The sequence below is a fragment of the Gossypium arboreum genome, chromosome 12 (assembly GCF_025698485.1).
Source record: "Gossypium arboreum isolate Shixiya-1 chromosome 12, ASM2569848v2, whole genome shotgun sequence".
Classification (NCBI taxonomy): domain Eukaryota; kingdom Viridiplantae; phylum Streptophyta; class Magnoliopsida; order Malvales; family Malvaceae; genus Gossypium; species Gossypium arboreum.
Genome location: NC_069081.1, coordinates 72104750 through 72114203, shown reverse-complemented (window position 1 = coordinate 72114203; position 9454 = coordinate 72104750).

Here is a 9454-nt window from a genome sequence, read left to right as displayed (position 1 = left end):
ACCCTAAATGACCAAAATGCCCTTACTACTAAACTTTCCAAAAATTCCATCCATGTCCAATTTTTGTCCATAGACTTAGAAATTGGTAAAATTTCTATTTAAGACCTCCTAATTAATATTTCAAAACAATTTCATACTAGAAACTTCTAGAATGCAAGTTTTACAAATTATTCGATTTAGTCCCTAATTTCAATTTAAACACTTTATGCATAAAATTTCTTCACGAAATTTTCACACAATCATGCAATCATATCATAGACCTCAAAATAATCATAAAATAATTATTTATATCTCGAATTTTGTGGTCACGAAACTACTATTCTGACTAGGCCCAAAATCAGGATATTACATCTAGTTTAGGTCCTTCGACATTTACGCGCGTCGCACATTGCCCCTTTTGTTATTTTTTTGGTTTTCAAATTATCCTTTTGTTTTAGTTTGGTTCTAGTTCAATCCTTTTAATTAATAGTTTCTTTTATTCACTCGTTTGTACATTTTTTTTACTGCCTTGACAATTACCTCTTTATTATTGTAATTTTTTTTTATGTAATACCATCGCCACGTTTTATGTATTTTGTACAAAGGTTTTACGCATTTTCATATATATGTGTATATATAGAGAGACTTTATAATAAGTTAACTTCATTCCATGTACATACATCTATGTGTAATTATAAATATATATATATATCTATTTATTTTCTTTTAAATTTGTTTGTCTAAAGCGTTCTTTTATATAGACATAGATATATATTATGATAAAGGTAATATCATTTCATACACCTAATGTTTTTTGGTTCTATCCATGCACTTTAACCTTTTTTTTTTGTTGTTACTCTAATATGTTTTATATATATATTGCGTAAAATTTAAATTATTTTTATACTTACCTATGTTAGTACATATCTTTGATTTATGTACACTATTAAACTCATACGTTTTACATATATAGTTTTCTTCATGCATATGTAAGCATATTCTTCAATCCATTATAATTTATAATAAAATTAATTTAGCCCTATGCACATTATCATTTTATATAAATTTGCATGTACTCTCTTTTAAATTTATATGTATATATATCAATACACTTATTACTTTAATAGATCTTTTTATTTTAAAATATTTTTTGCTTTATGATTTATTAAATACTCTCCTTGTATATATATGAAATAATTTTGGAAACTTCATTTTTGTGATTATAAAATTATTATTTTTAGTATATCTTTACATTATATGGCTTTGGTGTTTGTATAGTCTATTATTCTAAATGTTTTGATATAAGGACATGTATAATTTTAGACTAACTCAAACTTTATATATATCTTATTATTAGTTTCATGGTCGTTCTTTTACAATAGACTTACTTGTACATATTTTTATAAATCTATTTTGTGTGTTATGTCTTGTCATATATCTTCATTATTATTCTTTTATATTATATATATTATTTAAATCATCATGTAGTTTGTCATTTCCAAATGTACTTGTGTTTAAAATACTTTACATGCAACTCGATTCAAGCTTTCATTCTATAATGTCTATTTCAAAAATTATATATCTAGCCCTAGTTTTCTTTTATATGTACAAATTTGTCAACCTACATTTCATGGCCCATTCATTCATCATTATTTTAAAATAGTTTTATATCATATTACCTATTTGATTTGCATTTTATTTTGTGTATCTCGTAGTAGTCATATTCTATTATGCCATGCATGTTATCGTTGCATTATTTTTTTACCATTCATTGTTTATATTGTCATGCCAATTATTCTCCACGCACTATTGTAATCTGATTACACTTTTTAGATTAGTTATATTTAATTGATAGTGTGTTAGTTGATCGTATTTCATATGTGCCCACTGTAACGCCCCTGTACCCAAGACCATCACCGGAGTCAAGCACGAAGTATTACTAAACTTAATTCATCAATTAAACAACTTAAACAACTTATTACCAACCATGCATGACAACCAAGCATATGCACATCACCAATATCAAACATAACATAAATAGCTAGATTTATAAGTCGAATCATTAGCTCACTAAAGACCAATATATTTGGCCAAATAATAATAACACATGTTATAAAATTAGGTCCCTATACATGCCACTCACTTGATAAATCTAGCATATGTGTTTATCTTGTCAAGGTGTTGGCTTGATAGTGTGATCTTGCCTCCGACGGTCTCCAACCCCGAGCTAACGACAACACTAAAAGAAATGGAAAGGATGGGGTAAGCTTTATGCTTAGTAAGCTCACATGAAATAATAATAAGCAATTTACTAACATGCTTCCCACAATAAAACTAACTCATTTGTACATTTACACATGTTCTGGTTAAGCTATTTTCTTGAGTAATAGTCACTAAATCATTTATATTTAGAGTTAGGGAACTCCAAATTAATATCCGTAAATTTTCCCAAAAACTAGACTCATATATATTTCTTCCATAAAATCTTCAGAATTTTTAGTCCAGCCAATAAGTACAGTTTATTATTCAAAATATCCCCTGTTTGCTGTTTAACAGCTTCGACCTTTCTTCACTAAAATTTATTTATCTCATAGTAAAAAACTTGGATAATATTATCGTTTGTTTTTATTAAAAGTAGACTCATACAAGATTCTAGGCACATAAATTATACCCCAAAATTATTTTTCTATAATTTTTAACAATTTTTCCAAGTCAGAACAGGGGATCTCGAATTCATTCAGACACTGTCTCACAAGAATTCAAATATCACATAATATGGAATTCTTTTGATTCCCCTGTTTCTTTTATGTGAAAATAGACTTAATAAAATGTAATTACATATTTTATTTGAAATTTAATTCAACTTACACAATTTTTGGTAAATTTTCAAATTCATGCACTGTTGCTGTCCAACACTATTTTACTACTAAAGTTCACTTTTGCACAATTTCACTTAATCCCTTCCATTTTACCGAGGTTCACTCAAATATCGAGCATATTGCTCATAAATTCAAATAACATATACTTGCACTTGTTCATCACATAATCACTTTCACATTTATTTTCACTTAATCGATTTCCCGTTGAACTCATCGGTATAATAACAGATACACAATTGCCTGCACATTTTCTCATTTCCACACTTGTAGCCGAAGCTATCTGGTACGCATAGTAGCCTGCACTTAGTACTACACACGCGACCAATTATCCGATACACGTAGTAGGCTGCACTTAGTACTACACATGTGACCTAACCATCTGATACACGTAGTAGCCTGCACTTAGTACTACACACGTGATCGAAGTTATCTGCATGCGCATAGTAGCTCGCACTTAGTACTACACATGCGACCAATTATCTCGCATAACGTAGTAGCCTACACTTAGTACTACACACGTGACCTCACAATAGCTCATTGGTATCGTTTCTATTCAAGGTTCAACCAGAAATTCCTCATTTTCAACATTTTACTAAATTGTCCGTAATCAATTTAAATTCATAATTTACATCAAATAATCATTTGATAGGCGACCACATTTCATATGATATCAAAATATATTAACATAAAAAGAATCGATAGATTATTTATATACTGAACTTACTCAAGTGTCGATCTCACTATCCATAGTACCAATTGTCCATTCATAGTATAATAAGACACAACTCAAATAGAAAATCAGTTTTAAGAATTTACATAACATAAATCACATATTTCATATATCACTTGTCATGTATCATCATTTTCTTGCACTTCATGTAACATTCTTTCATGTCATATTTCCACATCATAAACACCATTCCATGAACTTTTCCAATATATTAAATCATACAATATATGCAATAATAGTAAGAAATATAATTCAAACATAACATTGCATTATTATTATCATACTAACTTACCTCGATACAAAATATTAGCAATCGGCCTATTCCTTGTAAACTTTGTTTTCCCTCGATCACGACTTGAATCTCGTTTCTCTTGATCTATAATACCAAATTAATTTATTTAATACATACATTCATCAAAACAGCCTTTAATACAAACTTTGGCAAAATTACCATTTTGCCCCTAAACTTTTGCATAATTACACTTTTGCCCCTACGCTCGGGAATTAAACTTCATCCCTTATTCTTATGTTTTATGACATGATGATCATTTTTACCTTCTATGACAACATCAAATTCTCACTCTAACATGCACTTATGACTATTAGGTATTTTTACCGATTAAGCCCTTTTACTCGTTTTCACTTAAAACCGAGTAGCACAAGTTGTCTAACATAATTTAAAACCTCATATTCTGTCATAAAACACCAAAATACACAAATTTCACCTACGGGTATTTTTCCAAATACGAACCTTAGGTTGAATTATTGCTAGCATAAGCTTAATCAAGTTACTGGGATTCCAAAAACGTAAAAAACTTGAAAAACGGGGCTAGAACGGACTTACTATTGAGCTTGGAAAGCTTGAAAACCCTAGCCATGTCTTCCCCCATGCTAATTTCGGCCTCCATATGGAGAAGATGACCATTTTGTGTTATTCTTCCCATTTTATTTCATTTAATATGCAAATGACCAAAATGCCCTTACTACTAAACTTTCAAAAAAATTCCATTTTGTCCATAAACTTCAAAATGGTCTAATTACCATTTAAGGACATTTTATTTAAAAACTCATAACAATTAAACACTCCTAACATGTAAAACTCAACTTTTGCACTTTTTACAATTTAGTCCTTTTGACCAAATTGAGTGCCCAAACGTCGAAATTTTTGAATGAAATTTTCACGAAATCATTCCGTGAAATCATAGAACATAAAAATATGATAAAAATAAAATTTTCCTCGTCGAATTTGTGGTCCTGAAACCACTATTCCGACTAAGCCCAAAATTAGGATGTTACGCCCACTACCCCATGTCATCGTTTTCTACTTGGTTTATGAAATATGTTATTTTTTATATAAAAAAAATCCCAATTTTTATGATTAAATTCGTCTCATTTCAAAAATGAATTAATACATTTTAAGCTAGTTTTATAATTATTCATTTAAAAATTCTTTAAAACGAAGGCGAGGTTTGATATTTGGCAATTTGCGGAATCGTGCCCTAACGTGCTGGGTTGCAATTTCTCGTTTGCTCAAAATGATCGAATATCCCTTCATAATTTTGTTCATGTCTTCTAAAAATCCTTTAAAACAAAGGCGATATTCGATATTTGACAATTCGTGGAATCGTGCCCTAATGTGCTGGGTTGCAATTTCTCGTTTGCTCAAAGCAATCGAATGTCCCTTTAGAATTTCGTTCGTATCTTCTAAAAACTCTTTAAAATGAAGGTAATACTCGATGTTTGGCAATTCAGGAATCATGCCCTATCGTTCTGGGTTGCGATTTCCCGTTCGCTCAATAATCGAAGATTTCTTTAGAATTTCACTCATACTCTCTAAATTCTAAAATAAGGCAATGCTCGATGTTTAGAAATTCGAGGAATTGTGCCCTACCGTGCTGGGTTTCGATTTTCTCGTTGGACTAAATATTTGGGCATCCTTTTGCGGTTTTCAACATATAAATTTTTGGAAGTCAAAATTTATCATGTTTTCGAGGGCATAAAGGATCATGTCCTACCGTGCTGGATGTAATGTTCTATCTCTCTTAAACAAGAGAATTTTGGTGACCAACTCGGGTTATTCAAATGTTATTAAAAAAGGAACCACATTTCAAAAGAATTTTTAATTTTAGACATAAGGACAGTATTAAATCGATTTTGTACCAATTTTGGGCGTAGTGAGGGTGCTAATCCTTCCTCATGCGTAACCGACTCCCGAGCCCATTTTTTCAAAAATTCGTAGACCAAAATCGTTTTTTTAGTAAACTAAAAATGTTTTATTAAAATAACCTCACTCTTAGGTGATCCGATCACACCAAAGCAAAAGGATCGGTGGCGACTCCATATTTCTATTTTTTAAAAGTCGATTCCGTATTTTCATTAAACCTAAAATTTTTTTTAAAAGAAAAAGGGTGGTTTCGACAGCTTGGCGACTCCACTGGGGATGGTCGAGAGTCGAGCCATAAAAATCGATTATTTACTGTCCTTTTGTCAAAGACCGAGAATTTATTTTGAAAAAAAATCATGTATCTTTCGATTGCATTTGATTGTATGATCGTTTTGGTGCGGGTCTCGTAGAATAGTACTGCATTTCATTGCATGACTGTTGTGGTCACACCTTCTAAGTGGGAGTAAGAAACTACGCTTTCGTGAGGTTTTCACCTCCGCATGTGCTAGTGGATTGCTTCCGGGGTACATCCGTACCTATGATTTCGTGAGATTTTCATCTCCGCATGGTCATAGGGAAATGTATCCCCCGAACCAAACTCGATCTATATGAGCCTATAATGGGTAAGGATTGAGGAATCTACTGGTTCGGGTACCCTTACTCTAGAACCAAGCCACATATAGAAAGACCTTAGGAGCTATCCTTGGGTGGAGCTGCGTCAAGCCCTAGTACTTACCCATATATGCGTTATAATTATCGTTTATGTACGTGCATTCTATCGCTATTATTTGATACTAACCGGTGTTTTGTTTTGATTTTCTTTTTTTCATGACATTGCATACTAAAAGAGGTGTTAATCCGTATTCAATTACTAAGTTAGAAAGTTTGACATGGAGAATGAATTTCTTAGTAAATTCGAGGATAATGCGGCTGTTCGTGCATGGTCAGAGAGGCTACAATCAGAGAGAGGGGATAGCTTGGCAAAAGGGTATGTATTGGAGCTACAGGATTTCACTCGCGTCAATGTAGTACAGAATGAGCTGCAAGAGTTGAGAGACATTTGGGCTAGTTGGGATGAAGGGATCAAGTAGTTATTCTACCAAAGCTATGGTGACATATCCTACCTGCTATACATTAGAGTGGATAAGCATTTGTTCCGAGTCTTGGTGCAGTTTTGGAATTCTGCGTACAAGTGTTTCACTTTTGGATAAGTGGATTTGGTACCTACCAAGGAGGAATACACTACGCTGCTTAGGTGTCCAAAGATTTAGGTCCGGAAGACTTATGCCCGTGTTTTTAGTAGTCAGACTTTAATGAAGAAACTGATAAGTATTTCTGGGATGAGCGAGCCTTGGGTCACCGCTCGGATTTAGCAAAAAGGAGATAGCAAATGTATCCCTTGGGAGAATTTGTGAGATCTGATTTTGACGCATCCATACGAAAGAAAGAGGGTCGACATCTTCGCCTTAAGCATCTATGGATTGGTAATTTTTCCTAAGGCTTTGAGGCACGTGGATGAGGCAGTCATTCACTTATTCGATCGACTTGAGAGAGGAATCACTCTGGTACCGGTGATATTGGCAGAAACGTTCAGATCTTTGAGCTCAAGTCTGAAGATAGGCGAGGGGCTGCCTATTGGATGGGTATAGTTGTTGATGGCATGGTTTCACGGGCACTTTTGGAAGGTAGACAAGGTTTCCTATCAGGTCTTTTCTGAAGGTTATTCCCCATTAAAAGAAGAGGCAGCTATACAAAGGAGAGAGGATATCTCAGAGTAGAAGTGGATGGACATTCTTCAGAACCTCAAAGAGGGAGATATCGAGTGGAGAGCTTATTAGATGGTTCCTGATGAGATCATGTACCAATGTGGTAACTTTGATTGGGTGCCATTGTTAGGAATTTGGGGAGCTACCGGGTATTCTCCACTACTAGCCTTGAGACTATAAATCGAGGCAGTTTGTACCCACGACCTATGGACTTGCTCAGAGTGATTCTCGTTTAAAGGTGCTCACTATAAGAAGAGAGTTTGGGAGTTATCGGATGCTTGGAAGCAAACTTGTTGGAGGTTAGCCGTCGGTTCCATGGTAATGCCTGAGTATAACGAGTGGTTTAAGAAGAGGGTTAATGATAATGTTCCTAGGCCAAGCTTGGAGAATGCTCAACCTATCGGAGAACAATTACAAGACGCCCCGTTAGAATTGGAAATTATAAGGCAAGATTTTGATAAGAAGAATTCAGAACTTGGGAAGAAGATCGAACAAATGGAAGCAGAGAAGATGCACCTAAGGTTAGACGCTGATGTCCAGAGATCAGAGGCTAAAAAGTGGAGAAAAGGGAAAACCAAGGCCGAAGAAGATCTAGACAGCTTAAAGACCGACTATAAGAAGCTGCGCCTATCCATGAGGACTGCAGAGTTAGGAAAGACTTCCGAACAATGGTGCCATGATATTTGAGAAGAAAAGGCCAATACCAACCGGTAGGAAAGGAAATTTCGAGAAGTTCAGGCACGAAACGAAGATTTGGAGAAAAGTCTGTCAAAAAGCAGAAATGAGCGAGGGGAATTAAGGGCTAGAGTGGCAGAACTCGAGAAGTCTCTGCATCAATACCGAAACCGCAAGACCGCAATGGAATTGAGTGCAAGCTTGAGCAAGATATAAGAAATGAAAGGAAAAATAGAAGAGTTAGAGGCGTCACTACAAAACTGTGAGATGCGGGTCCAGTTTTTAGAAGCAAACGAGGATCGTTGGAAAGAGCAGCTTCACCATACACAAGACCAAGTCAGAAATAGAGATTACCTTATGGGGGAAGCCATAACCCAGATTCGGAAGGTAGCAGACTACTTGCAAACTTTAGCTGTTCAAGTGGACACACTGAGCGTAAAGTATGAGTTGGAGTCGGATCGTGGACAAGAGCTGGCCTCGTTGCTTAGAAAAATTAAGACTTTGAGTGTTAAAGCGAAATTTTATTTATAACTCAACTTTATGTAAAAGATTTTATTTTCAAGTGAAATTTTCTAAAGGCAATTGAATCAAAATTGATGCCTCCTTTGCATTCATGCATTTGCATTACACCATACCATTATGCATTAAAGGCCATAAGAGTTTTCTAATTAATTAATTAAAAATTATTTTAGTAACCTGGAAACTAACGAAAACCAACCAACCACGCACCCTTACGATACAAGAAATAAATCAATGGATAAGAGACTCGAGAAATTGGAGAAAATGCAAAAAGACATGCAAGAACAAATGCAGTCTCAGATGCAAGAGCAGTTAGCCAAGATTCAGCGAGAGATGAAAGAGCAAATGATGGAGTGGCAGAGGGAAATGATGAGTTAGTTATCCCAATTGCTGTTGGGAGGAACAGATAAGGGAAAGGGCCCCATGGACAAAGTCGAGGAAACTAATGAAGATCCTCAACACCCCCTGGCTTCACTCCGACACATGTACCAATGAAGCCCGAGATTAATCTACCGAAACCATCTGTCACAATCATGCCCCAGCAGGTTCAGGCCAGAGCTTCAGTACCAATGAATTTCCAAACTGTCTCAGGCTCTAACTTTATCAACAACCCGAACTATCCGCCCGTTCCCGATTTTGATGAAGTTGCCGAAGAAGAAAATGCGAGGATGGATTCGCAAAAACAATTGGAAGAACGGTGTAGATGGCTTGAGGAGAAATTCAAAGCCATAGAGAGCGTGGA